Source organism: Pelophylax lessonae (genome assembly GCF_965119305.1).
Source record: "Pelophylax lessonae genome assembly, chromosome: 11".
Taxonomy (NCBI): Eukaryota; Metazoa; Chordata; class Amphibia; order Anura; family Ranidae; genus Pelophylax; species Pelophylax lessonae.
This window is the reverse complement of record NC_138778.1, coordinates 183,612,409-183,624,075: the sequence shown is the minus strand read 5'-3', so window position 1 is coordinate 183,624,075 and position 11,667 is coordinate 183,612,409. Positions and strand designations below refer to the sequence as shown.

Below are 11,667 nucleotides of genomic sequence, written 5' to 3'. Positions count from 1 at the left end.
AATTAGAGTGGAGACTGCGAGCCAGGCCTTCTTGTCCAACATCAGTGCCTGACCTCACCAATGTACTTCTGGAAGAATGGTCAAACATTCCCATAGACACACTCCTAAACCTTGTGGACCGCCTTTCCAAAACAGCTGAAGCGGTTATAGCTGCAAAGGGTGGGCCAACTCTACGGACTAAGACTGGGGTGCCATTTAAATTCATGTGCGTGTAAAAGCAGGTGTCCCAATACTTTTGGCAATATAGTGTGTGTTTGTATGTATATATATATATATATATATATATATATATATATATACACATATATACACACACACACACACACTGACTGTATATATATACCAGACAAATCTGACATTTTTTAAAAGTTTCCACAGTTTTGCTGACCAGTATATTTATTATATCATGCCAGAGATCTGTTGGTGATTTTTTAGACATATGTACCTTTTCTGGCTCCCAAAAATTAGCTTGGTGGTTTCCAGTATAGACTTTCAGCCACCAGAAAAGTCTGCTATCAAATTATTTCTAATTCACTTGTTATAAAACTTTTTACATTAGAAAACTGGATTTTTGTCTTACCGTAAAATCCTTTTCTCTGAGGTTCACTGACAGACACAGCTTCAATTCTTCAGACCATTGGCTTTTATGCTGTCTCTCTTCAGGAGTAGGACTAGACAGAAACCTTTTAGTTACGCCCCTGGGGCAGTCCCAGAGGGTATACCATCACTTCCTGCTGTAGGACTCCAGTTTGTAACAAGCAGTGTCAGAAGAACAAATAACTCAACCCAAAAAGAGGGGCGGGTGCTGTGTCTGTCAGTGAACCTCAGAGAAAAGGATTTTACGGTAAGACAAAAATCCAGTATGCTTTCGTTCACTGACAGACACAGCTTCAATTCTTCAGACCAGTGGGATGTCCCAAAGCAATGTCAACATGAGGGGTGGGAAAAAACACAAGAAACGCAGAATTCCCAACAAGGCTAAATATAGCCAACCAGGTAACAACAGGAGTTCAACTAGGAACAACTGCAAAACTTTGCGTCCAAACACCGCATCCAAAGATGCAAGTACATCCACCTTATAAACCACGTAGCCGTCTTGCACACCTGAACCACTGACGCCTGATGACGGAAGGCCCAGGAGGCACTAAGAACCCTTGTAGAACGCGCTTTAAGAGGGAAAGGAGGAACCTGACCCTTAAAGGCATTGGCCTGCACCACCGTCTGCCTGATCCACTTGGAAATGGTCGCAGCAGATGCAGCCTGCCCCTTACGAGGTCCATCCATAAGAACAAACAAAGAATCTGATTTTCTAACCAGTTCAGTCACCGCCAGGTAAACCTTAATTGCACTTACCACATCTAAGGAATGTAAGGAAATTTCCTTAGGATGTTTAGGCTTAGGCACCATGCAGCCCCCCTACCCAAATTCACACATGCCCCCACCAGAAGCCGGGGGGGATAGGGGACAGATGAAGGCTCAGGGGGGAACCCCGCAAAGGGGAAGGGTGAAACACAAGGGGCAGGAAGGACACAGGAGGGGCCTACCATCCCCAGGGGGGGCCCGCGACCACCCCAGCAATTCCGTAGGAAAGGAGGGGGGACACTACTCACCATACCACGGTCACCAGGCGGGCGCCACTCCCAGCAGTCCATCTTGGAATAAGGGTGCTGCGGCCTGAGGTACGCTGTGACTCTTGTCGTGACTGCCGTCATGACACAGATCCCAGCAGAGAGCCAGGTCCTTACTCTTGACTAGGCAGAAAAAACTGGGGTCCTACAGCAGGAAGTGATGGTATACCCTCTGGGACTGCTCCAGGGGCGTAACCAAAAAGGTTTCCTCATAGTCCTACTCCTGAAGAGAGACAGCATAAAGCCCACTGGTCTGAAGAATTGAAGCTGTGTCTGTCAGTAAACCAAAGAGAAAACTATTTTATCACTCTTCAAAAAGAAACCGTTACCCATTGAGTCTTAATATGCCCAACATGACCTCTAAATATGCAGGTTTGATGCTGGAACCCCTGTTGGGTTTTTAGAGCTGTCCAGGGCTCCGTTAGGGCTCCCCTCACTTACGGTCAAGATGCAGTGGCATCACTAGGGTTGGTGTCACCTGGTGCGGTAAAACATGGTGTCAACTCCCTCCCTCAATAATTTTTTTCCCATAACAGACACTGGGCAGGCTAGTTTCGGGCCAGCAGCACACTGTCATGCCGACCCCTGTGAATAATGCAGTCGGTGCCGACACATCAATTTGTGCACGGTCATGGGTGGGGGTGACATCATCCCGGTCAAATACAGGGCCGTCTTTAATAGTGATTGGGCCCTGGGCAAACATTTTCTTTCCCCGAAACAATTTTCCTCTCCACTGCAACATCCCAAAAAACAAACACACGTGTAAACAAAGAACTGGTCCACTCTTACTTAGTCCAGGCTTACTGACAGGTTGCTATAAGTTATTGCATATCACTGCCGCTCACCCATTGGTTGCTAGAGGTTACTGCACATCGTTACGATTCACCGTTTTATTGCTAGAGGTTACTGCGCATCATTACTGCTCACCCATTGGTTGCTAGAGATTATTGCACATCATTACCGCTCACCCATTGGTTGCTAGAGGTTACTGCACATCATTACTGCTCACCCATTGGTTACTAGAGGTTAGTGTACATCAATACCGCTCACTAATTGGTTGCTTTAGGTTACTGCATATTATTACTGCTCACTGACTGCCTTCAACTCATTGTCCCCCTCAACTCATTGTCCCCCTGCGCAAGCTGCTCGGTCCTGTCGCTGCTTTATTAATATTCCCCCACTGTTGACAGAAGAAAGGTGAGGAAGAAGAATCCACACACAGCCCACTCTGTGTGCCTTTGATTTCCGTGCTGCTGTCCGGAGAAGGGGTGGCCAATGTGGAAACACAGAGAGCCACTATACCTGACTCTGTCACAGCCGCTCTGGTCCTGACATAGGAAGAAGCAGGCTCTAGAACATGCAGCCCACAGATGTGCTCCTCCCCTGTCACAGTGTGGCCCCAGGAGAGCAAGCAGGGGAGATAGGCTGCAACCGCTACCCTCTAGCGGGTGTCAATCGGGTGCGGTCCGCACACCCCCCACCCCCCCCAGTGACAAAAAATCTGGACATAACACAACCATAAAAAAAGTAACAAGGATTTTTAAGCCTTCCCTAATTCTCCTGAAAAAATATTGTATTTCTGTATGTTCTGCTGGTGGAAATTTCCCTTTACTTCCTAACTAGCGAAACCATTGTCACTGTGAGAGTGAGTGGGTTTATTGAGGGGAAATTTGTCAGACAGCAGTAAAAATCAACAAGGGTTCTAATCCTTCCTCATTCTATGCAAAATAATAAATAATAAAAAAGAAAAGAAAAAAAAAAAGTTTTGGCTGAACATATACTCTCAACTGAAACTAACCTAACACTCTGGCAATATTTATACTATCACAGCAATAAATAGTACCATGCAGATGTTAGTGGAAAAATGCTAGAATGTGGAAAACACCATGTGATAGAAAACATTTGTGCCTTTCTGCCCACAGTCCTTTGTGTGCCAATATAAAAAGAACCTTGGAGGTCTGGCAGTACAGGTGCCATGGATGGCGGTAACAGGTCCATGTACCAAGCAGAAGTGTTACTGGGAGTCCTACTTTTCAAGAATGGAGGGACAGGAGAACTATCATTAGTACCTTTAAAGGGTAATTACAGCTAAAACTTTTTTTATTTTTTTATTTTGGACACAGTGGGGAAGGGTTAAAACCCATGAGTTTATTTTTTGCTGTCTGTGTGCTATTAGGGAGTCCCCATTGAAGGATATATTATTACCTCTTCTTCTCGTGTATTTCACATCCCTTTCTGTCTCAGGGACAATATCTGCTGGAAAATTAGGCCCCTTTCACACGGGCGATCCGATCCGTCTGTCAGTTTCTCTGGCGGACCTGTTCGGATGCTCCATGCATCCCTATGGGGCAGCAGGTGTCAGCGGAGACATCTCCACTGACACTCGCTGCTATCCGATTCCGATCCTGTCCGTGAAATCCAGATTCCGGAAGGATGGAAACCCTATTTTCCATCCGTCTGGAGGAGGATCAGATGGGATCGGATGAGAACAGACAGGCGGTCCGTTCTCATCTGATCTCCCCATAGAGGATCTGACAGCTCCGCCTCTGCACACAGAGCAGAGACGGAGCTGTCATCCGCCTGCCCAGCGTTGATCGTCGGATCGATCCCCCGCAGAGCAGAACGGACTTCATTGGGCGATGTGCCCATGTGAAAGGGGCCTTAGTGTAGATGAATCTCCCAAGGGGGGGCACAGAAAGCTACAAAAACTTGGTTGAGGGATGGAGGAAAATGGTGCTGGACCAGGTCATCTTATTGGTATTGCTTTTTAAAACACTAATATTGATGTAAATAATCTGGTTCCTGGGCAAGCAACTTCTACACCCCAGAGGATCTCCACAGTTTCTGGGATTAGTACTGTATAGTGTAACAAAAACAGAAATTGAAGCGCCACAACACTGCTAAGAGGTCCAGAAAAAACGTTATTCCAACAAAAGTCCGAAGGACAATCCAAAGAGTATCCAATGCATTTCAGGATTGAAAAGTGACTCCTCAGGGTCACAGTTAAAACCAAATACCCAAACAGTCAATAGTATTGGCTATTTAGTCATTTAAAACAACTGTTGTTTAACCCAACTGATGAGCTGAAATGGTATGTTTTATTATTTGGGTTCTCACGTGTCTCTGAGGTTCTTGTGTATTGACTGTCTATTTAAAGCAGTTCTACAGTAAAGGCAAGACATTTTTTACCTTAATGCATTCCCTGCATTAAGGTAAAAAAACAACCTCTCAGTACTTGTATTGCCCCTTCACTTCCCTAAACACTTACCCAATCCTATCTCCATCCAACACTGTGCCTGTCTGCAGTGGTGCTGGTCTCTGTTCCTCTTCTCACACGATGCAGGGGCAGCAGGTGGAACCATTGACTCCTGCTGCTGTCAATCGAATCTTGGAAGGAGGGAACCGAGGGACAAGCTGCACTGTGGGCATCTATTGATGCAAACAGCCTCGCCTGGGAGCAAACCTGCAGGTGTGCCCCCATAGCAAGTGGCCCTGACTTTTAAAGAGGAGCTAAAGGGTCTCCCTAAAGAAATTAAAAGTCAGCAGCTACAAATGACTGTTGACTTTTAATATAAGGGAGAAAAGATATACATGTGCCTAAATCCTAATAGCTTGTACATGTATTTAAATTATCAGATGCTAAAGGGGTGTGACCACATAATAACACTACAAATTATAGATGGACCCTCTGCACACTGCTACACCCTTTCCAGTAAATTATGCAATGAAAAACAGGGATATTTAGTTCACATATATTGCAATACATGTTTAAGCTAAACAATTGCATCAAAGTAATCCCTCTTCGGGCCAGTCCTACACAGTCTTGCCACTGCAAATGCTAAGGGGGACACTATGCCAACATGGGGCATAAAGACCCAAGGTGGGGGAGAGCCACTAGGTTCAGATCTGGTCACTGACCTGCGTTACAACAGAGAAAAGATATACCTTTGCTCAGATCCTAATAGCTTTTTCATGTATTTGAACTATCAGGTGCTAAAGGGGTGTGACCACATATTAACACTACAAATTCTGGATGGACCCTCTGCACACTGCTACACCCTTTCCAGCAAACTATGCAATGAAAAACAGGGATATTTAGTTCACATATAACTAGGTTCAGATCTGGTCACTGACCTGCATAGTTTGCTGGAAAGGGTGTAGCCGTGTGCAGAGGGTCCATCCAGAATGTGTAGTTTTAACCACTTTACCACCGGAGGATTTTGCTGTCTTACGTCCAGGCCACTTTTTGCGATTCGGCGCTGTGCAACTTTAACTGACAATTGCGCGGTCGTGCGACGCCGTACCCAAACGAAATTTACGTCCTTTTTTTCCCACAAACAGAGCTTTCTTTTGGTGGTATTTGATCACCTGTGCGATTTTTACTTTTTGCGCTATAAACAAAAAAATAGCGTTTATTTTGAAAAAATAACAATATTTTTAACATTTTTTATATGAAATTCCCCCCCAAAAAAAATGTAAAAATCAAAATTTTTTTCAAATTTGTGGCCAATTTGTTTTCTGCTACCTATGTTTGGTAAAAAAAATCACAATATGCGTATTTTGATTGGTTTGCGCAAAAGTTATTGCGTTTACTAACTAAGGGAAAGATTTCTGTCATTTTTGGTGTTTTTTTTTTTTAACGCATAATGGTGGCGATCTGCGATTTTTTTTTCTGCGGGACTGCGACATTGCGGCGGACAGATCGGACCCTTGACTGACATTTTTGATACTTTTGGGGGTACCAGTGACATTACTACAGTAATCAGTGCTATATATATGCACTGTTACTGTAAAAATGACACTGGCAGGGAAGGGGTTAATTTTATTGGAGAGGGAGGGGTTAATGTATGCCTGGTGCTTACTAACGTGTGGGGGGGGAGGTGACTGAGTGAGTCAAGGACAGATCGGATGTTCAGCTATGCTGAACCATGCTATCTGTCCCTGCCTGTCACTTAGGAGATCCGCCCGCTCTGTTTACACAAGCGGGCGGATCTCCAAACTAGATTCCCCCGACGATCGGGGAAGAGCGACTGAACACAGCGGGAGCGAGCCTCCGGCGGCGCGCGCGCGCCGCCCACAAGGGGCGGAGTCCAGCGACGTAGGTCTACGTCGCTGGACGATAACGAGCCACATTGCTGCAGTAGCAGCAATGTGAGCGGAGTTAAAGTGGTTAATATAAGGACACTTACCTGTCCAGGGATGTCCTCACCCGAACTGATTTTTCAATTGGCTTCAGGTGCAGGAGCCGGCATCCCTAGTGTAGCCCTGCCCCCTTGAGGGTGGCTGCATTTCCCCACGTTTTGGGTCCCCTGGGTTACCGATAGCAACTGCATGCAGAATCTTAACACTTTACTTTACTGGCTCAGTCAATGAACAGTCTAAGGGTTTTTGTTTTATTTTATATGGGGATGGGAGAAGGGATGAGTGGGATACTCAGCACTTGAACTATTCACAATGCTGAGGACTTCTATCTGAGAATGCGGCAAGGCCGTAGCTTCATCCTGCCACTAGATGAATCTGAAGTAATTTTCTTTAGCACTTATCTTCAGGGCACTCGCCTAGTACCCCCTTTCTTTCCACCAGCTGACACCCGTCCTGACTACTCTACTACAGAGTGGCCCCCTTCCTGGTCAGGTCCTTAGACACGATCCCCTGTACTCATGATACTGCTTTTCAGGTTCTCCAGTGTCTCAACTCCTCTTAGTCAGCTCTCCTGGACCTCTGGGTTCAGCTCCACACTTCTGGCTCACCAGGCCGACTGCCTGTGACCGTACACCAACCGCTGCAGAAGGGAAGGCAGCCGCCACCCTCCTTCCCGGGACTCTGCTCATCAGTCAAAGACCCCGAGCACATGTGCTCTTGGCTTTTATACCACACCCCACAATGCACCGAAACAGCAGTCTGTGCCAATCACTGGGGCTGTATCAAAAGCCTGTGTACCCATTGGTCAGGTTTCCTCCACTAGCCAATGTGCCTCCCCATTGGATCAGTGGGGACACTCCCTCAGACCACATGAGTCACACACTGAGCACATTGAGCAGACTTAACTCACAGATCCTGCTCCCTGTTAAGCAGAGAGAAATATAAAATTTACCTTCTGCTCCTCTGATAGGCAGACAGAGTCAAAAACTCTACTCACTTTCTAGCACCTACCTAGAAGGGGGCTGCACTAGTAAGGGGAACAGGAAGTGAAGCTGCAGCCTGTTTCCTACTGTGCATGCGCGAGTCACGCTGTGCTTTGTGAATGGCCCTGTAGTCTTCTGGGACCTGTGGTGTGTCTCAGAACACTGCGAGGGAAGGAGGGGGGCCAAACTTCTGGCTCAGATCACTGTGGCAATCTGAGCCGAAAGTGGGAGCGGGTACCTGTCAAAACCAGGCACCTGCTCCCTCCCAAAAAGTGCCAAATGTGGCAGTTTAGGTTGCAAACATGCAGAGCTTCCTCTTTTGGGTGGAGCTCCACTTTAATAGAATAAAGTTGTGCCTGAACCTCTTAGCAATGGTGTGTAGCTTCAATTTGAGTTTTTGTTACATGCTACAAAAAAAACCTGACAACAGTTTTAATTCTTACACACTCTATCCAAAACAAAAAAAGTTTTGATGTCACTTTCAGGTTAGTGATTCCTGCAAATATATATGGACCTTCTACTAAGCACACCCATATGACCTTGTTTTATATAAAAGGAGTGCTGTATTTTCTTCAAGGGGAAAGACATGCAAAGAAACATATGAACACCATTATCCTGTAGATCCGTGAACAGCAATGGTCTACAGATAAAAGATGTCAAATGCTATGTAGGTGACTAGCACACTTCCAGCATAGTACCATGTATCCAATGTCTGCTGACAAATAATCACAATAGCTTTGTTTATACTGCCCTCTTGTGTCAAGAAAGTAAACTCCTCACTACAAAAAATTCAGCTGCTGAGCGCAGTTATTGTTTTCACGCCTGGGGCAAACTGTGCACAAGCCTTAAGGCAGCATTGTTGAGCAATGACTCTGCTGTAGTAATAACACCTTTGACCTTCTAGTCAAAATAAATGAGTTTCAAACAGTTATCATGGCCACTGTGCACACAATGCAGCTAACTCCTTTACCTATAATTCACACGTTGAAGGATTTAATTTAACTTTTTGCCGACCGCCCACCGCAGTTATATGGCGGCAGGCAGCCGCTCCCAGGAAAATCGCCGTAGCTGTACATCAGGCACGTACACGATGCCATAAGTTTTCCTGTAGTTCATAGACGCGATAACTTTTGCACAAACCAATCAAGAGAATGTAATATAGCAGAAATCTGAAAAATATTGTTTTTTTTTTTCAAAATCGTTGCTCTTTTTTTGTTTATAGCGCAAAAAATAAAAAATCGCACAGGTGATCAAATACCACCAAAAGAAAGCTCTGTTTGTGGGGAAAAAAAGGACATTAATTTTATTTGCGTACAGAGTCGCATGTCCGCGCAATTGTCCGTTAAAGTAGCGTTGTGCCAAATTGCAAAATAGGGCCCGGTCAGGAAGGTGGCAAATCCTACCGGGGCTGAAGTAGTTAAAAAAAAAAACATTAATGATACATTCCATGTAATACCTTATTTTGCAAAAGGTATTAAAAAAGGAGTCTCATTCTCTTCTTGGCGTGTCTGAATTCTGCTGGACCTTTTGGTGTGGTCTTCTCCTCGGGAGGCCAGTAAAAATGGATTGTTTGCAAGTAACAGACTGCTTAAACAGAGCCTTGAAAAAGTATTCATACCCCTTGAAATGTTGTCATGTTACAACCAAAAAATGTTACAACCAAAAAAATAAATGTATTTTATTGGGATTTTATGTGGTAGACAAACACAAAGTGGCACATAATTGGGAAGTGGAAGAAAAATTATAAATGGTTTTTAAAATTTTTTACAAATGAATATGTGAAAAGTCTGCTGTTTGTTCACTAAGGTTCTGGATGGAGCCAAATACAGGACAATCTTAGAAGAAAACCTGTTAGAGTCTGCAAAAGACTTGAGACTGGGTTGGAGGTTCACCTTCCAGCAGGACAACAACCCTAAACATACAGCCAGAGCTACAATGGAATGGTACAGATCAAAAAGACTTGCAGCTGTAATTGCAGTCAAAGGTGGTTCTACAAAGTATTGACTCAGAGGGGCTGAATACAAATGTACGTAACACTTTTCACATATTTATTTGTAAAAAATGTTGAAAACCATTTATCATTTTCCTTCCACTTAACAATTATGTGCCACTTTGTGTTGGTCTATCACATAAAATCCCAATAAAATACATTTACAATTTTGGTTGTAACATGACAAAAATGTGAAAAATTTAAAGGGGGAAAAATACTTTTTCAAGGCACTGTAGTATGTACAGCAGGGAGAAGGCGCCCCTGCTCTGCTCCTTTCTTCCCATTCCTCCAGCAGTCAATAAAGACAATCGCCCCATCAGCCTGATTTGAAGTTTATGAAGAAGTTGATGGGAATTCAGTTTGAAGATAAAAAATGAGTAATTACACTTTTTAATTTGAATTTAAAGGAAAGTGTTGCTGAATAAACAAACCAAATTACATGTTTTAATTACATGTTTTTGTTAGGTCAGTAAGCTACACAAATAGGCATAAATACCTGCAGACATCCCAAGTCTCCCACGAGGTGCGGGAGTCTCCCACATGCGGCCTGCGGCTCCCTGACACCCGTAAGTGCTGCACGATATGCCGGCTGCCAGAACGGAGCCGATGCTTCCTGTATAGTTCTGGCTCTGGCCTGACAGTCTGAGTCACAGGTGGCGTGATATCAAATGCACTCCGCCTGTGAGGATTTTCAGTCTCCTCACAGGCGGAGTGCATTTGATATCACTCCGCCTGTGACTCAGACTGTCAGGATTGACCGAGAGAGGAAACATAAGCTCTGCAGCATGCTTCCTCCAGTGCAGTGCCACTCTGCTCCTCACACTCTCGCTCCGTTGAGGTCATCATGTGTCTCAAACCAGCATTTCCCGCCAGCAGTACCAGCTAGCAGTAGCCACAGCAGTACTAGCACAGTATCAGCCAGCAGTGAGTACTACCCACAGCAGTGTCAGCCAGCAGTACCCGCCAGCATTTTCCACTAGCAAGACCAGCCAGCAGTACCCACCAGCAGTACCAGCCAGCAGTACCAGCTAGCAATACCAGCCAGTGGTACCAGGCAGCAAGACTAGCCAGCAGTAACCACCAGCAGTACCAGCCAGCAGTAACCACCAGCAGTACCAGCCAGAAGTACCAGCCAGCTGTACCCATCAGCAGTACCCACCAGCATGTACCAGCCAGCAGTAACCATCAGCAGTACCCACCAGCTGTACCAGCCAGCATTACCCACAGCAGTACCAGCCAGCAGTACCCACAGCAGTACCAGCTAGCAGTACCAGCCAGCATTTCCCACCAATCAGTAGCCACAGCAGTACCAGCCAGCACAGTACCAGCCAGCAGTACCCACCAGCAGTACCAGCCAGCATTTCTTATCAGCAGTACCAGCCAACAGTAACTGCCATCTATACCCACCAGCATTACCCACCAGCAGTATAAGCCAGCATTTCCCACCAGCAGTAACCAACAGCAGTACCAGCCAGCATTTCCCACCAGCAGTACCAGCCAGCTGTACCCACCAGCATTTGCCACCATCAGTACAAGGCAGCTGTACTCACCAGCAGTACCAGCCTGCAGTGAAGCATAATTGTAGGAATCCCAGCATGTGCAGTGTTTCTGACTCCTACCACCATGACCACTTCAAATCACTGAAGTGGTCATGGTGGTTAGAGTTTTCCTCTCTCAGAAGAAGTAAACCTCTGTATACTGATTCCATTTCATTTGATCGTCCTCTAGTTGTGTTAAATTGGTGGTGGGAGGGCGCAGAGTACCACCTCCCTGAAATTAGTTTTTGCAGGTTGGGGATGTCTACACCTGGTAAATGTTGTATCATTTCTACTGTGATAAAATATGTACAATTCTGCAGAGCCCTAAATGTATAATTGCCAACCCATATACCTGTCAGTATTTTCTGACAATAGGAGAAAAGTAA

The 11,667-nt window shown here is 45.3% G+C and overlaps 1 long non-coding RNA gene across 1 annotated transcript in view; it reads right to left on the bottom strand.

Annotated features, from left to right (window-relative positions):
- Positions 1-11,667, bottom strand: part of LOC309566442 — a 476,925-nt gene continuing 465,258 nt past the window's right edge. Inside the window, exon 3 of the long non-coding RNA XR_014225879.1 lies at positions 1-53. This is a non-coding gene — a long non-coding RNA (uncharacterized lncRNA). The remainder of the gene's footprint in view (positions 54-11,667) is intronic.